Genomic DNA, 18,473 nt, shown 5'->3' with positions numbered 1-18,473 from the left:
CTAAAACACAGGAAATGCAGACCTAGATTCATAATAAGTTTTAGCATTAAAGTTTATTTATATGTTTTTGTAATGAAATCGTTTACAATGCCATTTGTAAAGAAGTTTCTGAGAAAAAATGTTGATAGTCACATGTGGGTCACATGATAAATTCAAATCAGGTCAACCATTAAGCCTGAGTTCAAGCATGTAAATGGCATGACATAGATTTAACAGAAACATTGTACTGTACAGTACATGCACCACATGCAACTCTCGTGAGCAGGAGAGAATGTCCTGAGTGACCCTTGTCATGTGGAGAAAAATGGTATCATGCTGTAAGATTCAGAGATTTTGTTGGCATGGGTGTTTCGGCAACAAGTCACTGATCTCTAATGTTGTTGTAAAAAAGCTGTGAAATAAGACTGCCACTAATCACAAAAATGACTCCCACAGTTCTAAAAAGTCTCTCTGTCTCATTTTAAACACCACTACAGGCAATTTTACTTCTTTTTACACGGGCAATCATTGAACCTTCTGTTGTTAAGTGATCTAAAAATGCCAAATGAGACAAAGAATCAGAATTCATTTTTTTTTAATCCAGGGAGTTGTCATTAATTATACACAGTATGAATCTAGTTTAAATTTACTGTTATTAATTTATGTCTCTGACATAAATCAGAGACAACAACGATAGAGGCTTACAGTATGTATACAATAAAATTACAAAATCAAAAGCTAGCATGCAAATGTTTTGAGTCAGGATTTGAAAATGCTGAAAATGATGAAAATGTTGGTTGACTATCAAGATCACAGATGGGAGATCTTTCCTCAGCCTTAGAGCAATAGCACAGCAAGTACCAGCACATATCCCAGTCTGGAGCCTCATATTGGGTACTGAAAGAAGACAAGAGTCCAATAAGCCCAAAAAACATATAGGTTTGTAGAGAGAGCAGTGGATTGCAGTTCAGCAATGGATTCAGGAGCCAAACCATTTAACCCCTAAAGCCAAATAAGGAGCAGTATTTTGAATTTTCTTCACAAAATCCTCAGGGCACCAGTGCAAGGAAGTTAAACACGGGGGTACATAATTCATGCCTTTCAGTTTTAGTTAAGATTTTAGTTAAGAACCCTCAGAACATGAAAACATGAGCATCAGATGCAAAACGCTTTGGTAAGCCTTGTCAGAGACAACACACAACCCCTGGTACTTGATTTGATTTTAAAGAATGAAGAGTCAAATCTCAGGTGATACAGTTGCTGAGTAGATAAAAAGAGCCATGACTTCAGTCTTGTCAGGGTTCAGACATACAATAGTTTACAGGGTTGTGGCATTACTAGCCTAGGAACACTGGCATCAGCTGTATTCGTCTTTCAGTGATGTTAGCAGCCATTGATTTTTTTGTGTGGAAACAGTGCCTTGTGTTGTTACCCCTCCCTTTTTCTTATGTGCTAGATCTTGATTGTCAGGTTTCAGGAGTCTAGTTTTGTAGATAGCTGGACCCTGTTTCACTTAGTAAGTTATTTCAATAACTGTCATACTTAATTGGTTGGTGTTACATATCTTTAGTCTATTTTAAATGTTTTACATGCTGTACTGATCTCCACAGAATCTCTGAGAAGATTATTTCCTTTCAATGTCTATTGAGACAGCGTCCCTGGAGGTACATTTCAAATAAGGTTTATAGTATTATTTTTTGCTATTTAAAATAGAAAGTGAATAGTGAACATCAGTTCAAAGATGGTGCCAGAAATCCATTTGCAGCTTTGAGTTTACTCCGTCATGTTAAGTGCATAAAATCTGAGTTTATATCCAGGTAATTTTAAGGAATCACCGGTAAATCTGCATACAATTATAGTAAAGAATCACATCACTGTATAAAACAATAGGCTAATGTGAGTGTTTGGTCTGAATTTCAAAAGTAAATTCAAAATATTTTACCTCAATGACTTCCATAACAGTATTAACCATTGTAAGTGAACATACATCTTCCTCTCATTCAGAAGGGTGCAGAAAAGTTTCATAATTTGAACTGAGCCAATAGAGGCAACGATCAGTCTATTAATGTGTCATCTTTGTTTGTTTGTTTTAGATTATGAGCCTGAAAGGACAGAAGAGCTTAGTATTAAAATTTAGAAAAATTAATGAGACAAAAATAAGATAAAGAACAATGATTGCTTATCAGTGGTTGGAGTCTCTCATAAACATGTACCCAATGAACGAAGCAGTGCCAAAAAAATAAATAAATGACTGTATATGAGGTGCAAACCACAATCAAGAAATACATAAACTGGTATTTATGCAACAACAGTAGTTAAAACCATAATAGGGAAACAACTAAAAGGGGAATTCACTTTTATTTGAAAGCACAAGGCTAATCAGTCTTAAGCAGCTCTAAAGATAATGCTGATTTCTGTTCTACAACACATTGCAACATATCAGAATTGTGTGTTGTGATATCTTGAAAGAGGTGTTATGATTTGGTCAGTTGCAGGCCAAAACTCTGTTTTCAAGGATGCAGGAAAAAATTGAAGAGTATTGTTGACAGGTGAAACAAAACCTTAACTTTCAGTTCCTAGAGAAAACAGTAAGCAAGACTAGAACTAGGTAAGATGTAGTAAAAATGTTGTGTGGTGCCTACAAGAATAATAAAGTAGTGCTAACATGAAATGTGACATTTCAGGAAAAATCGAAGTGCAACTTTTGTAAAGGTGTGGCACAGTTCCGTTTATCATGTAATAACCTCAGGAACCCAGGCTGGTAGGTGGAAGTTTTGTTCATCAACATGACAATATTGAAATCCAAACAGACAGACCAAATTTAAATCTCCCAAATTACAAATCAGAAAAAGAATTTTTGACACAGTGCCTGGCTCCACTGAAAATGTCTTATATCCCAATAATTTTGATTGTCACTGTGCATAGTTGTACAGTTTGTGTTACTGTCTTTCTAGGCTTACTATTGCCTTTGGCAACAATACGTCTCCTTCCCTAAATAAGAGTGGTTATCACACGTTACTGATGTATCCTAAATGTGCCCAAGAGTGGATCAAGTACAGTGCAGGCTTATAATGAAAAGGCTGAGTATTTCAGAAGGGGATTAGACAAGTTTCACAGCTGCACATGCTGTTGTAACAAGTGTGTCAGGTTCCAACAGTCCTGGCAGAGATGGCTTTCTGTAAACTGTATGATATCTGCAGCTGATAGAGAACAGTTTTTCAAAGTAATCTGTGGAGTATTCAGTTTTGCTTTTGCTGGAAGATTGCAGAGGCCATTGTTAATCGTAATGTCTCAAAATTCCCTGTATCATTACGTTTTAATGCTCATTACTTCATTACCTTTTTCATACATGGTTTAGGGTGTTGGGGGAGGGGATTTGTCAATCTAGGATCAGCAATTTAAGGAATTTATAACTTGTAAACCTTGTTCAGTTGTTTATTGTGATGTATTGTTCCCCTTTGAAAACTTCAATAAAAAAAATGTCAAGCCTGCCGTAGTCATATAAAATAGCTACAATTCAACATTTTGTGATGTTCTGAAGGAACTTGTTCTTTTTTTAGCTCTTTTTTTCCGATTATTTTTAGGATATTATGTTTTTCAGCTCTTATCTAGAGCATCACAGTTTTTAAATTCTTATTGTACAGTCTAAGAATTGCATTTTAAAATAAACTATATTCTAATTGGGTTAGCTAAGTTGTTTATCCGTTTCTTGCATATTTGTTTTACAGTTTCTGGCCTTTGTTGTAAAAGCTAATTTTAGATCTTGTGCTTCGCTTCACAAATAGTAAAAAAACACAGTTTTGGCCATTAGATATTATTTAAAATACAGTAACAACATGCATGCACGTTTTGAATGTTCCACTTGAATTTCAATGTAACCATGACTATACAGTATGACTCACAAGAGATTAAATATACTGCATATAATTGTAATTTCCAGTTACATTTTTGTAGCTAATGGAATAAACAGAAATTCCAAGATTTAAGTCTCATTTAATCAGACAACTAATTTTCAATTCATAAAACACTTCCTGCACTTCAGCAACTAATTGGGGGGAAGGGTTGTCTGTTATTGCCAAATCCTTTAAATTATGAATGACCTTATTTTGGCCCAAATCACACTATTATATGGGAAATACATCTATACTACATTTATATGCTTTAGGGATCTTTTGACTTATTCTTTTAACAAATGGCAATTAACACAAAGAAAATTGTTCCTGTGCTTTTGTATCATAACTGTACAAACTCTTTAGTTCATGTGTCATAAATATACTATCACAATATCCAATACAATTGATAAATATACTATGAAATTTGCTAAGGCAAACAGAACAAAAACGACATCCATTATAAGCAATTGATCTACCCCAATGGGTACCGTTGCTGTTCCTAAATTTTAAACTTATGTGCTATTTATTTTCACCTTATTTTATTATTCGTGCAAATCAGGTATTTCTGATTTCCCAAAATTACCCTTTAGCAGATTTTGTTCATTAAATCCGAAGCCTGTTAAATCGAGTGTTTACTGTAACAGGACTTTTCATTTTGAAGATTCTTTCATGGGAGAAACGACATTCTACAGGTAACTACCAAAATAAAGAAAACACTAGAGTATCCCTCATATGTATCACTACTTTCAATATATTGTATTGAAATATATTGAAATAAACAGTAGGTGCTTATAGGTGAAGTATATAGAAAACAGGCTTCTCCACACAGGTATGTTTCATGAGTTAATTAAGCAATTAACAACTCATCATTATACACCTGAAGAAGGCTCCACAGCCAAAACACTGAGTCTTTTTTTCTTTTCCTTAACCTTAAACCTTTACCTGTTCCTTAACATCCCACCATGCTTATGGCCAATATAAAAATGCCAGGCAGGCCCAGCTGAAGCTAGAAGAAGAGATCTCAGTGGTTCTGAGAGAGTGGTGATTGTTGGGGCCCGTTTGCAGGAGCTTCAGTGGTGAAGTCTACTCACCGTGCTGATCCTTCAGGAGAAGCAGTGGCTAGGGTGCTGGTGGCATTGAAGTCTGAGGGAAAGTCGTCATCGGCTGGAGGCACCTGAGGACGCAACCGCATACTCCTCGACCGTGGTGTCGGTGCACTGGTTCAAGATGCAAGGCAAGAGAGACGTGTAACCCTGTATTGACTGCAAATGTTCCTCTAATGTGTGAGCAGACAGTTTTATCAATTCCAGTCTGTCCCGAATTTCACAGAGAGGGGTACTATGGCCAGGTTGCAGTGCATAAACCCCTTAGTACACCTATGAAATACGCTTTTGTGAAGTGCAAAGCGGACAGCAGTTTACTGAGCAGTGGAAAAAAGTCATACGGTTAAATGTGTGATTTTTCATCTTGCTTTCAACAAGCGCTCGAGTAGGTGTACACTTGTTTCCCACTGTGAAGGGTTCTGGCGCCTCTGTTATGGTGTGAGGTGCATTTGCCTTGGCAGTCTACTATTATGTCTACCCAACCCCTTAGAGGGAAGTGCAAATCAAACAAAACCATTTCTGTCCTGGTGGGAGTGGAATCTCCCAGGATGACACAACCCCATCCACAGGACAGGAGTGGTCACTGAATGGTTTGAGGAGCATGAAAACAATGTAACTCACATGCCACGGTTGTCCCAGTCACCAAATCTCAACCCAATGGAACACCTAATGGGAGATCCTGGAGCAGCGCCGAAACAGCGTTTTCCATCACCTTCAACAGAAACCCCAGATGATGGAATTTTTTGTGGAAGAATGCTGTCACATCCCTCTAGTAGATTTCTAGACACATAGAATATAAGCTGGTGTGGCAGATTCTGCATTGGGTGTCTCTCTTTTCTCTAGATTTCAAATATGTTGGGCTTTTACTCAAAATTCAAAGGTGTATTCATACATCGAATAGCACTGGACACATTTTGGCACTTACGGCTCATAAAGATTTTCATCCATTCATTTTCTAACCGCTTTGTCTAATACAGGATCATGGGGGAGCCAAAGTTTGCTCCATCAAGCAAGGGAAACAAGGCAGGATACACAGTATACCCTAGATAGGATGCTAATCCGTTGTTGCACACACAGACAAATCATGCACAGACTCACACTAAGGCACATTTTCCCAGAAGCCAATTCACCTACCAGTATGTCTTTGGACTGTGGGAGAAAACCCGAGCACTTAGAGGAAACCCACACAATCTCGGGAGACAGTAAATATTCCACGCAGATAGTACACCAGGTCAGAAATTGATCCCAGGGTCCCAGAGCTGTGAGGAAGCAATGCTAACCATTGCACCACTGTGCTGCACTAACCATTTTCAAGAAACAAATACTTGTTTTTTTTTCAATAAAGAAGGAGCTTTTTTTCACCTGTCTGTCTCGGGGAAAATTCCATATAAAGTTATTTGAACAGCAGGTGTCTTGGCACAACCGTAATATCCCAAAGTTCAAGGCTCATAAAAATTTGCCTTATTGTATTACATATCAATGTTACATTTTTTTTAAGCCTTGGTTTAATTTGAGTCCCCAGTCATACGTACCAGATCTGGTTCATGTGTCGTTCACTTGTATCCCGAGCCAGGGTTGACTAAAGTCTTTAGGTTGAAAGGTCACTAATTCACAAGCAGTAACTGTGTGTCGGGCTCCATTGTAAATCTTGGGGATGTTCACTCCTTGGCGTCTCTGTGAAGCCCAAACAGTTAAACCTTTGACCTCTGCTGTGATTTGTTTTACCATGAATGCTCACAACTTTGATGGCAAGTTAAAAGAGAGGCTATTTGAGCCATGTTAGGCTAATATATACAACAATGTATCATTTAATATTTTCAGTCTTTCAGTACCCTTTTAATACTCTTGGAGCAACAAAATGCAGAATTGTAAATAAACCTTGTTAATTCCGTTTTCCTGCAATTGATCCTCAATTAAATATATAAGGCAAGCGTTTAATTTTCTACTTGGTATTTTAATTCGTCTGCATTAACATAGGTAAAGAACCAATTTATACATGTTTTCCTTTCTTTTCAATAAAAACATATGACATTACCAAAAAACATACAGAGCACTTATATGCAAGAAGCTTTCGTTCACAAATCGAGGAGCAATATTAAGGGTAGTCATCTTGTCAAATGTGCAAGATAATAAGAAAACACCTCAGCCAGCAAAAGCAATTTAATAATGTGCTTACTTCTCAGGAGTTGAAATATTCTTGGTGTGTTTTATTTATAGACAGTCTTTACAAATATCAACAACAGACTTTTTTTTTCTGCTGAAGTCTTTAAGAACTAGTAATCCACTACCAAACCTCATCCTTCCCCTTTTAACTAATGAAAGGTTAATAGTCTCCTAAATTAGCCTAATTAGAGACACTTCTCTTTACCGAAGGCAGAGTCACAAAAGACAGTGCCAGTAACTTGGTGATCCAATTAGATGTGCATTTTAGACCATTACAGCCACAGTCTGTGGAGGATAGTGTTTTATTTGTCACCTGGGAGCACAGCTCTGAGGCTGGGTCGTGGTTTTAAACAGCAGGACATCTTGTAAATTGCCTGGTCCTGCCGCCTGGGCTGATATACAACAGAGCAGCCATTCAAGTGATCTTGCAAGGAATGTCTCCAGCACCGAAGGAGGGCAGCCGGAAGTCAGATCTGTTTTAAAGAGAACACAGGGATGAGCCGCTCCAGGACAGTGGTTCTTTTGAAAGAAGCATTCCTTTGCTTGTCTCCTCTATCAGCTGACGTGGTGCAGGCCTGAACTCTAAGGTACACATGAAACTAGTCCTAGTGTTTCAAACGAGCTGCCATGTGCCTGCAAGTGATAAATCAGCATTGTTTCCAAGAACAAGATTCATTTTTGCTCCATTTTCATGTGCATCTGTGTTTGTAGGACTGGTATTTCGTTTCATGTGAATCTGAATTCTTTTTCACAGTGAGGGCTTTGCGCTGTTTGCAATGCACACAACAAGCTTTGCCCATCTGCACAAATCGATCTAAAAATCTAAGTAGAATGGCTGTTTGGAAAATATGTTTTTTTTTTTCAACTACACAACTTGTCAGAAGATATTTTGAAACTCCTTAATTCAGCTCTGCTGTTGTCAGAGGGGGGGAATGTATCTAAATAACCAAATCAAGAATGAGAAACAGTTATAATTAACATCTATAGGGCAATTCTTTTGGGAGTTTTGATTTCTCTGAAGTTCAGAGGTAATTGTTAAATTGAGTTTTGTTTAGTTGCCATATTTCTCATTATGGAAGCCATTTCTATAATAAAGATTATGTAAATTCATAAAACGCTGTGGCTGTGTTTTCTCATCAAAGTGCAGAAAGCACAGCTAGTGACACTTCAGAATAAATACATTTCTGAATTTCCCCCAGAGTCTGTTGTGACAGTTATTAGACACACCATACATAAGGAAAGACTAATGTTACAAAAAATAAGTTGTCTTCGCCAAACCACAGACCATTGTGATTGATATTTGTTTGTTTTAAGAAATGTTTCTGGAAATGGCAATGCATGTGAAAGAGGCTTTCATAAATCAGAAATTAGGAAATTAAAAATCTGGAGTGGTTTAAACTTTTTTTTACTTGTTGTGCCATCTGATTCTCATCATTCAGTCACAATGGCAATTTACTGTACAGTAGGAAAGACAAAAAGGGATATATTAATAAGACTGGCATAATGAGAATGCTTTTATTTTCTGTAGTATATATAATATATATATATATTAGTGATACATAATATCACCAAAAATTAAATATTGCCTTACCCTGCCAATAGACTGAATAAATAAAATTGTGTTCTATTGTATAATTATACGATATAATATTGACGAGAAAAACTCAAGCAGTTTTTGAAGGCTTCCAAACCTATTTCAGCAACTTGTATTATTTGTAATTGTATTATGGCTAAGATAAATCCTACAACAGTTTGAGTTAATTGGCCAAATGGTTCCTGAAGAAAAGCATCAAGCGTGACAGAATGTTTTGCCAGGCAGGTGACAATGATATGGTGGGGGCCTCACGGAGTATCACCGCAGGCCGCGAGGCGCAAGTGTGAAGCAGGCATGGGCGCGATAAAACCTGCTGAATTTCAAGTCAGTTAGTGCAGTGGTTTGACAGTGATGGTTCACATTTTGTGAACAAACTGTCAGACAATCATTGTGGTTTATACAGGAACCCCTTTTCGCCACATGTGAACTGCACTGCTATTAGCACCACACCCACCACTTTTGGAGTTATTTGGTCAGGCGGTGCTTGAGCGGACACAATTTGCTGTGTTTCAGCAAGCGATTGAAGACCCAGTGTGGACGGGAAGATATAGCATAGTGCAGCATAGTGCGAGCTGCAAATCACAAGCAAATCACAAATGTTAGTTGCCAGGTTTCAATTTAGTCTGCAGAGTATTTCCTAAGTCTAAGGCAAAATCGCAGCCACGCAGCCATCAGGAGTATAGAAAGGTCACAAAGAAGAGTCGGTCTTTCTTCCTGTACATACACACAAGATTAGCAGTGCATCGGATATCTATTGTAAACCCCTGTATTCATGGAGATTTTGAAATCACTAAAGTAAACATAAAGTATGTTTTTGTTCTAATATGATCAAATCTGCGCTTAGAATTACCCAATAATAAAATCTAATATTGGGTTAGGCATTAAAATAATGTTCTGATCACAAACTGAAGGACTATTAGGGAGTTTTGACTTAGCTCTGCCAGTACTTTTGGAGGTATTGAATATGCATCCCATTGAGATTTGAGTTGTACAGCATGTATAACGTTTGGAGGGTATAGGCCTAAATCAATTTTGAGCATGAGGAGTTTGCCTGAAGAGCCGCCTTTGCCAAATCAGTTTGTGATTGGCTTCAGGCCTAAAATATGTGTAGGAAACCTGACTGCACACTTCTGGCTGTTGATTTAATATGCCTAATGTCAACTGAATCAGAATCAGAGTTCATAAGAGTTTATGGCTTTTATGAACATTCAGGTTAGTCTAAAACCTTAAATAAACCCAGGTTCATTTTTTTCCCAAGTTTAATAGCTTATCTTGTTGTATATCTCTCATTCTTTCTTCATATGAAGTTGCACAACTGCCCAGCCTTCGAGCCTGAAAAACTGTATCAAAAATGGAAATAAAAAAAACTCGCTGTAGGCTCCTGTTTGCTGGAAAATGTATTAACGATGACACGTGTAATAGTTCAGGTGGCTCAGTAATTCAGTTAAATGCCTCATTGCTGGGGGATTATGGGGGGGATCCTGACTCAGAGTCTTTTAAACTGACCGAGTTACTGAACGCCTTTGTGCTCAATCCCTCAGTTGAGACATTTTTAACCCAAGTCCTGTTGCACGTGACTCTGCAAAAAGTGTTCATGATTCAGATTTCAGTCTTTTTCATAGATAAGTCATTTAAATTGGTGGTCTGTCTGCAAAACTTCAGAAAGGAATCGTTTAAATCCCCTGCTATGTCATTGCATTTCACTACATCATAGCTATAATTAAACTCATGTGCTGGATGTGACGTTGATTTGCAGTTTTGCTTCAAATTGTTTTCCTTTGTGAAACTTAATGTGCCAACATTAAAAGATGAGATTGTTCTCCAAGATGGCTGGGCAGCATAAGACGAATTACTGTACAAAGCTAAATCTGAAGACTTACTGTAAGAAAGACACCAACCATGTGGTTGTTCATTTCAACCACAGTGTATCCACAGCTGCAGGAACCTGCATTTCCTTTTCTGACCGAACTTCAAGAACAATCTGAATTCTGTTTAGTAAGAGGACACAAATTCTATTATGAGAAATTAAGACAAATGTGAGGCACCCAAACCACATGAAATATGAAATAAAAGAAATCAGACATGAAATAACAGGGCATGCCAATGTTACGAACGGTTCCTCCGTCTTCATTGTGTTGGTTCCAGAGACATGTCTCCCACTCTGTATCTTTGTCATCCAAAGTTAATATTGATCAGGCTGGGTAATACCAAAAACTCCATTTCACTTTTGCAGTACATGCACCAAACCACAAAACTGTGTTTACAGGTGCCATTGTTCAGCGCAAATGTTAAATTCTAGAACAGGAAGTAAGAAGAATAACATTTTACTGTATAACATTGTAGGTTTGTAGACCTTTCCTATGAGGAGATGATGTATCATAATAGTGTCCGCCAACACACACAGTCAAAAGAATCCATGCCTCTTGTCAGTGGCCTGTCCTGTGGGCTTTATGTAACTTGCACAGTGTCCAAGCAACTAATCTATACAGACCCAACCCGCTGTGTCGAGAGATTAGTCCTTTGATGTGAAGAATTTCTGGCAAGTGGCATCACCAATACAGCTTGCGCTATGAGACCTGTTATATTTAGAAAAGGAAGTTCTTCCATGCTACACCCAGAATCCAGTTCACACTCTTCTCACTGGTGCAGTTAGCTGCGCTTTCTGTGGGTGATTTAACATGACTCCACCCCACCGGTTTAATTTGGTCAGTTTTAGGTATGTTTGCCAGTTTTTTTTAGATGTGATGTCATTGGATGCCTTAATTTACTTGAGGAGCAGTTTGTCGCATACCGTGTGTGCGACAAAAGAAATCTGTCATCTGCAGAATAAAACAAGTTTTGATGCTGTCAGACAAAGTGCGACATCTAAAAACACTATCGCTTTTCATTTTCATAATGTATACATAATTAAAGATTTTAAATGTTATTTAAATATTTGTTTCTGGTGAATATCCAGCACATGTGTAATATAGTAGTTAAAAAAAACTATAAAACATTTCAGTTTTATATAATTACCAGCATCCGAGATCGAAAGGCACATAAAGAAGCATATTGTCTTTACCACCAAGACACAGTTTTCAAATGAGTCACAACACCACTCTGAGGCCTGGTTTGCCTTTGTTGTCGAAAATGACACACTCAGCAAAATGAGAAAAAAGACAGATGTTGATCATTCTTACTTTATCAGTGATATACCACCATGCTGAAATGAATCAAGAGTTTCACAAATTGACTTTGTCTAGCACCTTGATATCTGTATGGTATGTCATGTTTTTAATTGATTTCCCTGTTTAGTTTTTATTCAGTGCAACATTTGCTTTTTATTCCAACACACTTTCATTCAAGAATCAGAACATTTTTTTAAGAAAAATACTTGATAAGAAGAACAAAAAGAACACCCTGCAATCTTTTTATGTATGATCCCAGAGCTTTTAGATAATCTGTTGAATAATTTGGTTCACAAAATACATAACGCTCATGACAAAACAAAATATGGAAATGCAAGTCATGGCCAAAACCATTTCTGTATGCCAAATATATAAGGCCAAGATTGTGTGCCAATCATTTTTACAACATCTACCTTTTTTTTCAAACATATCTTGCTGTTTGAACAGAAAGTAAATAAGATTATTAAGCATAGGCTGACCAAAAATGACGGGAATAAATTTGTGACGGTTAATGACTTCCAAATTGCCTTAGCAACAGAGTGTCAAAACTTATATTGTTGTTGTTTTCCTCCAGTCATATACTCATTCTTCCAGTTTTATAGCCTCTATTATTGGGTATAACTGGGGCTTCAGCACTTTTGTTTAGGGGTTTCAGAGTAAATAGCCATTACCCAAGGAAACTGCCAGTCTGGGGTTTAATAAGGGCAATTTGCTTCGAGGTGATTTAAAAAGCCTATAATGGTTTGCTACATAATTTGGATTTGGTCTTTGTTTGCTTTTAATACTGTTGCTAGCTCCCATTTCCTGTGAGGATCTATTTTAATTCTCAATTGAATTATATGTACATATTTTGAGTAGGTTTAAAGAAAAACCACAACTATTTTTTCCACAAGAAAATTTCAGATCACCTTAAATGCCATTGACAATTAACTAACATTACTACTTTAAGCTTTTTTTGTGTGTAAGTATCTCTGAGGCAGCAAAGGACAGCAGGGGGCTCTTAAGAATGATTAGAGAATGCCTAAGTTGTTATTATATTTGGCCCAAGAGAGAATTGGAAGTGTTTCATAGGAAGTGTTTCCAGATCTGTGGCTCTTTAAGGGGTTGCATTCCCATGTACTCACTGGAAACTTTTCAGGAAAACATGAATTCCCTTACTCTTTTCAGTTGAGCAATGCAATCCCTCTTTGTCAGCCTCATTCTCAGACCACCTCATCATCTCAGCCTGGGAAAGAGTCGTAACAATGAGAAAGAAATTGCACCCCTGGGCAACGTGAAGAAAATAAGTCACTGATACGGTACCTAAGCCGTCAATAGCAAAGCACAAATTTAACGCAGAGCAGCAATATTGGGTTTTTTTATCTAGTCCTTGCCACCTTGTTTCTTTTCCTTTTATAAAGCTCCACTCCGATTCCAGCTCCTCTGCCATAACTGAACTGAGGATCCTTGAACAACTGAGGATGTCACATTCCTTCATGGACAAATCAGTAAAAGGCCCTTTTCAGTAAAATCCTTTTCTCCATTTTGATATAGCAACATCAGTGAGCTCAGGTTTTCTGTCACTCTATCGATCAATCACTTGTATTTTTTATTTCGCCTTTACGTGACGTCATCCTCACAAAGTGCTGTACTTGAAATTCCTCAGTCTCATTAAAGCCACAGTGACGGAAGAGTTGGGAAATTGGTCCAATTAAGCCAATAACAAGCTGATTTAGGTCAATAAGGGCTGATTTGGAAATAAAACCCACAGATGCACCAGCCCTCCAGGATCAAAGTTGGACCACCCTGCCTTAGTGAAAGCTCAGTAAGTTGTCAATTCAGTGTCAGTGCTGGACCCAAGAATGCACCTTTAATCTGTGCCCATCTGTTATTTTACCAAATACATTTAAACATTGTGCATTATTTCTATTAATTCCTGACATAAAATGCCAGCAAAGAAATGTTTACTGAAAGATATTATAATTCAGATGTATGCATGCATTTTTTCATCCTTTCATAAAGACTTAACAACATACTCAACAATGCATATCTCAGCCAATGACATTAAAACCAAAGGTAATCGTTTCTTACTATCATTTTGTCACTATGCTTGACTGTGTAGTGTCAGCAGGAGCTTTTTGGGCAAAGAGATCTTTGAGACCGATTGATTGGCTTATTTAGAAAAATGATACGAGTTAAAAATATAAATTGAATCTAGGACTGAAAGTGCACTTCAAATTAAACAGGATTCCAAACTCCCCATTTAATCTGCGTTCTCTCATCCAGTAAGAGCTCACTTCCACTCCATGGTAATGATTTTAACAATAATTCTCAGTGCATTATCTGTTTACTGCCAACAAGCAGCCAAGGAGCTGTTTTATTGTTCTTAATGCCATTTCATAATCCGCTGGGAGTCATCCTCTTAAAAAGCTACTTTAAATTCCCATTCTATAAAACAAACAACATGCTTAGCTTAATCAGGACGATAACAAATCCAGAATCTATAATAATTACAATATTCGAGAAGTGCTATGTTTTTGTATTGTCTGACATTTTTCTCCTCTAATCTCCTGCGTGCTTACTGAAATGAATTTCCTGTTCTGCCTTTTTTTTTCTTTTTGACACCGGCTTGGTGACTTCATCTTCATGAGAAAAGAATGTTCTGATTCTCCTTGCAAGAATCCTTGTAAACATGGTCAGTGTTCCTCGGAGGGCAATGTCATGCTTTGCGCAAGCCTGGTAGCCCTGGGGTGATTTCTATCCATATTAACTTGATGGGGAAACTTCCTGAAGAGAGGACACAAATGATTCCAATTGAAGAATTTCACCCACTCTTAACCTTTTCCATGTAAGGATGCCCCTTGTTTTTTTCCCACTTTTAAAAGCTTTTGAGTCTGCTGAGACTCACAAGGTAAGCACTGACGGCCATCCTTGAGTTTTAGTGGCTCAGCAACGCCACTTGTGATTTATGTTGAGGCTAAGCGTTGCTGGTCATCTAATGATGGAGGGTTATTGTGAGTGTTACCATGATAGAATTACACTACTTTATTACTTTTATTGCAACATTCTCCATTACAAGATGAACAGACTACAGGCTACAACTTGATTTCAATGAAGAGACTCTAACAGTAAACTAACCAGGTTGAAATGTCAGTCTACTTATGGCCAGTGGCCTCAAAACAGCTAACATCTAAACATCTACAGTCTTAAACTTTAGACTTTGTCTTTATCATGTGCTAATCAATAATTTGACAACCGAGCTCAAGCGTTAAAATTTTCAAAAACTAAAAACAATATTTTAGCTTGTAATAGAGGTGTAATATAGTTTCTGTATAAAAACTTTTTTTTATAAAAATAGGATTACTTGTCTAAAGCTTAAAAGATTACTTTATAAAGTAATGATCCAGTAAGTATGCCATTTACAAACATTGCAAGCTTTTAAACTGTTTTTTGGATGTCACTTTATACTGTATAACCTCGTTTTACGCTTCGAGTTATACAAAAGCAAAGGTAAATGTTAATGTTAATTTGTTAATTCCTGCCTGAGATAAAAGCCTCTGCTGACGTCAATTCCTGCAGTCAGAATGGTGCATCCTGGTGATGACAGCTCACTTGTCTAACAATCCATGTACGTTCAGCTTCCCTGGTTGATCACAAAGGGGTCATGATAAAAGAGGCGGGGGGGAACTTGCCAAATCAGAATTGTGGTTATCAAGGCGGGACATATAACGAATAGCTCTAAATTTAAAGATAAATCCAGACAAAAGCAAATATTAATATTTGCTCGATCCGTGAGAAAAAAAAAAGCATTTCTCAGCTCTGTGTCACTCATCTGTAGGGTTTATGAACTCCTTTCTTCAGCTGGGGATCCACTGATAAGGCTGGTTAGAAATACTCGGCAAAAGTGTAGCTGACTCCCCCCTTTACACAGTGACCGGTAGGCTTGATAAAGATTGTTGTTGCAGACAACTTGTGAAACTTGGTCCAGACAGCCCGGGGTGAGAGGTTTGGGGGGGGGGGGGGGGGGGGGGAAGAGAGAGAAAGAGAGAGAGGAAAAACAACCGCCAATAAAAAGATATCATAAAAGGAATTAATTGAGTGAAATCGAGCGGCTGAAGGCAAGCAGAGAGGGAGGGTGTAATTTAGGAAGAATTAGCCCAGTCAGGCTGGTGAGTTGAAAGGGTGACGGAGGCGGCAGGCTGAGCCCTGAGCCGGTGAGGATAGACCCGCAGTGTTTGTGCAGAGAGGGCGGCCAGGCAGAGAAGGAGGGGGGCCGGCGGGAGACTGTAACTCATTGTAGCTGGACTCCACTGGCCTGGGTGGCGAGGATCCTGAAGTCCTGGACATTCATCAACCTGCCGAGTGGTGCCGCCAGGCTGGAGCCAGCGCCTTTTTTTTTCCCCTTCTTTCCCCTTTACCGTGTCAATGTGATCCAGCCCAACTGCGCTGAGGCAACAGCCCTGAGGAGACAGACTCTGGTCAGTGCAAATAATCATGGTTTTGACGCCTCGGCTTGTAACTCCCAGCTAAATAAGCTGCAGAGCGGGGGGATCCCACAGGAAGTCCAGGGCAGTGCTTTCCCTCCATGCCTTGTCAAGCTTAATAAGATTAGGCAAAAATGTGGCATTTCACTTTGGAAACAGGCACACATGGATTGCTTTTGGGAGCAGCAATTGGCTGAGAGTAGCTCTCCTAACCCTAAACTCCTTCAGCATCTTCCCACTTTTAATTTCCTGTCCCTGTACTTCAGCTGGGGAAGAGGCAGAATCAGAATTAACAGAATAATACTGGAATAGGACCAATCCTGCCCTTTGAACTATTTGTTTACGAGGCACGAAGGATGTGTGGGCTAGTAATACACCTCTGTATCGCTGGCAATTGAAAGTAATACAATTTGCATCTCCACTCCTGACAATTATTGATTATAGGTAAGTTGTAAACATACAAGGCAAAATCTTCAGTGTTTCACAAATAAAATGCTTTCTTTCCTGTTTAAGAAGAACAGAATTTCCGATTTATCTGGAAAGTGTTTTTTTTTTCTAGCACAAAATGAGTTGGAAATGTACTAAGTTAACTAAGTGAAAAAATATTTTGCCAAAAATGTTTCTTTTCATTCACTTTTTAGCTAGTGTTTCTTCTGGGTGCTTCATATACTGTAGGTGAACCAGAGACATGAAAATCACACCCCAAGAAGGCTCCACAGCCGAAATGTTGTGTTTCTTTTCTTCTCTTTTCAGCATGGAATAAACCTTTACTAGCTCCAAAGACATGAAAAGCACTTTAAGGTTTATATAAAAAAATATATATTAAATCTGTATAAACTTAACATCTGACACAAAATGTGGATCATGTCATATCTGATAAACTATCTAGGTTTTTAAAAAGAAATGCCACATGCTAAAAATAGTGCTGTAGTTACCATTAACAGCTACAGTTTTTGTTTCAATTAATAATTACTAACTGCACCTATATTTGGTAATGAATATATTCTATCAACAAGGACATAGTGTTGCAAATTGAAAGTGGAATTTTAGGCAGTGTATGAAGAATGAAGTATGATTTAGGGACTCTGAAAGGCCTTAAAGGCAATTATTCATAATGGCTAACTAACACAATGCTCTCACAGTTCAAGTATTTTTAAAAACAAAACAATTTTATGTAGTCTGTGGCAGTTCAAAATCTCTTGATGTTTTTCTCCTTTTGATTCTGCTCCTAAATTGGCAGCAATTCACAATCGTAAGCATTATATCTTAAAAATGTTAACAGAAAGAAACATTTTGAGACATTCGTATTAAAACCTTTTTTGTCTGTTTAAAACCTGTTAGAATCTGAAAAGTATTAAAGTCAACACTTTGTCCTCTTAGCCCTTTGTTTAATGTGTCCATTTATTTCAAAGTTCATGCCACTGATTGAATTCATGATATTTTTCTTACTTTTAATTGCCAAATGAATGATTGAACTGTGAAACTGAGCGGTTCCATATTTGTATAGTTTTGTATCTTTACGTGTTCCTTTAAAACTAGAAATGGCCAACAGAAAAGAAGGCACCAAAACCACAGTTTATAGGCACATCATGAACTGTTTTCCTCATGGGAATAAATCCCAAGGAAAGATTTAAAATAGCCAATCAAAATGTGTTTGAAAAAGGAGAGCACCCAGCTAAAACCCACACACATTGAAGGAAGAATACACAGTGAATGCTGAATTTGAACCTAAGACCCTAGCACTGTTTGGCAGTAGTGCTAACCACCACACTGCCCTAAATCCAAGCTTTCTCATTTACTATGAATAATGAGCCTTTAATATATGACACCAGCATCATCAGAGAACTATATTTTTCTAAAGTGTACAGTATGAATTATACTTTTAAAAAGTGAAATTAATCTTTGAGGTTAACGGCATGAAAACGTATTTTATATGGCAAGAGGTTCACGTGTTTATTTACAATTATACCACTTGATGCAAGTTTTTTTGTTGTTGTTTGATATACTTAAAGAAATCTCACCTGCATTAAGTTCAATTATCCTATATTGTCACTTGAAATGCATATGAAATCATTTTACGAAATGCATATTACTGTGTGTCGCTTTTTAGT

At 37.6% G+C, this 18,473-nt stretch overlaps 1 long non-coding RNA gene across 3 annotated transcripts; it reads right to left on the bottom strand.

Moving 5' to 3' along the window:
• Positions 1-577: 577 nt before the first annotated feature.
• Positions 578-8,233, bottom strand: LOC107078124 (uncharacterized). Of its 3 annotated transcripts, XR_011189823.1 has the most exons (6): positions 7,452-8,233; positions 6,508-6,649; positions 5,597-5,687; positions 4,964-5,089; positions 1,922-2,081; positions 578-876 (listed from the first exon to the last, which is right to left on the bottom strand). It is a non-coding gene; the product is annotated as an uncharacterized lncRNA (long non-coding RNA). The 3 variants fall into 3 exon arrangements; XR_001479111.2 differs by lacking the exon at positions 1,922-2,081 and having other exon boundaries at positions 5,597-5,755; XR_001479110.2 differs by lacking the exon at positions 1,922-2,081.
• Positions 8,234-18,473: the final 10,240 nt, after the last annotated feature.

This window comes from Lepisosteus oculatus, chromosome 6 (genome assembly GCF_040954835.1).
Source record: "Lepisosteus oculatus isolate fLepOcu1 chromosome 6, fLepOcu1.hap2, whole genome shotgun sequence".
Lineage (NCBI taxonomy): Eukaryota > Metazoa > Chordata > Actinopteri > Semionotiformes > Lepisosteidae > Lepisosteus > Lepisosteus oculatus.
The sequence above is the reverse complement of the archived record's forward strand: the minus strand, read 5'-3'. Positions and strand labels throughout refer to the sequence as shown.